The sequence below is a fragment of the Schistocerca piceifrons genome, chromosome 6 (assembly GCF_021461385.2).
Source record: "Schistocerca piceifrons isolate TAMUIC-IGC-003096 chromosome 6, iqSchPice1.1, whole genome shotgun sequence".
Classification (NCBI taxonomy): Eukaryota; Metazoa; Arthropoda; class Insecta; order Orthoptera; family Acrididae; genus Schistocerca; species Schistocerca piceifrons.
Window position 1 is genome coordinate 318,697,178 of NC_060143.1, and position 1,206 is coordinate 318,698,383.

Genomic DNA, 1,206 nt, shown 5'->3' on the forward strand with positions numbered 1-1,206 from the left:
CAAATACTGTGTGAGCTACAACAGAGGCAAGTTTATACTGAAGTGCCGTTGTACCGATATGTATGGTTAAATGACGAGTGTCCAGTTTCCCTTTAGTGATGATAATTTTATGAACCGACACCAGTAGAAGAATGAAGTTGTGTTGGTTCAGCTGGTGGTTTGAAATGCGTTATTTCAAATTGGTGAAAATTGCCGATATTTGATGACTGATTGTGGCAAACGGTTGACCTGATTTTCACTCGTATTATTGTTATTTCATTCTGGTGTTTTGGAATTTTTTTGTCAGATGTATCGCTTTCGATCTATAACCGAAAAATTGAAAAATTAAAAAAAAGCTGTGGGTTTTCAGTCCTCAAAAGCTTAACACAAGTCAGAAAATTGAAACAAGTAAAAAGAAGCTGTGGTTTTTCAGTCCTCAAAAGCTTAACACAAGTCAGAAATCGCCACAAATTCATTTAACTCTTATTTGGGATCCCCAACGTCGATTAAAATTATTTTTGGTTTGTGCGTATTTATTGGCCGAGAAAAGTGTAATGGGCCTACAGTAAGCGTAGTAAGAGATCATACTGTTCAATTTTTGGTTTATTCCTATACAGGCTGTATGAAAAACGAATAAAAAGATTGGAACAAAAACATCGTGTTTTACATGTTTTTTCCTTATTTGTTCAGTATGGTCACAGTCGATGTTAAGATCTTCATTTGACGGTGCAGTCGTGCACTTCGCACTCTTTCGACGTAGTCGGCTATTGCTTCATCTTGCATTTTTCACCTGCTGAACTGTTTAACAATATTCTGAATGAAACTTCCTGGCAGATAAAGACTGTGTGCCAGACCGAGACTCGAACTCGGGTCCTTTGCCTTTCGAGGGCAAGTGCTCTACCGACTGAGCTACCTCCAGGCTGTGGCTAAGCCATGTCTCTGCAATATCCTTTCTTTCAGGAGTGCTAGTTCTGCAAGGTTCGCAGGAGAGCTTTTGTAAAGTTTGGAAGGTAGGAGACAAAGTACTGGCAGAAGTAAAACTGTATGGACGGGGCGTGAGTCGTGCTTGGTTAGCTCAGATGGTGGAGCACTTGCCCGCGAAAGGCAAAGGTCCCGAGTTCGAGTCTCGGTCTGGCACACAGTTTTAATCTGCCAGGAAGTTTCATATCAGCGCACACTGCGCTGCAGAGTGAAAATCACATTCTGGAATATTCTGAATGTTATAAC

At 40.7% G+C, this 1,206-nt stretch overlaps 1 non-coding gene across 1 annotated transcript; it reads right to left on the minus strand.

Moving 5' to 3' along the window:
• Positions 1–825: 825 nt before the first annotated feature.
• Positions 826–900, minus strand: Trnas-cga. Its single transcript has one exon. It is a non-coding gene; the product is annotated as a tRNA-Ser (tRNA).
• Between the last annotated feature and the right edge of the window lie 306 nt (positions 901–1,206).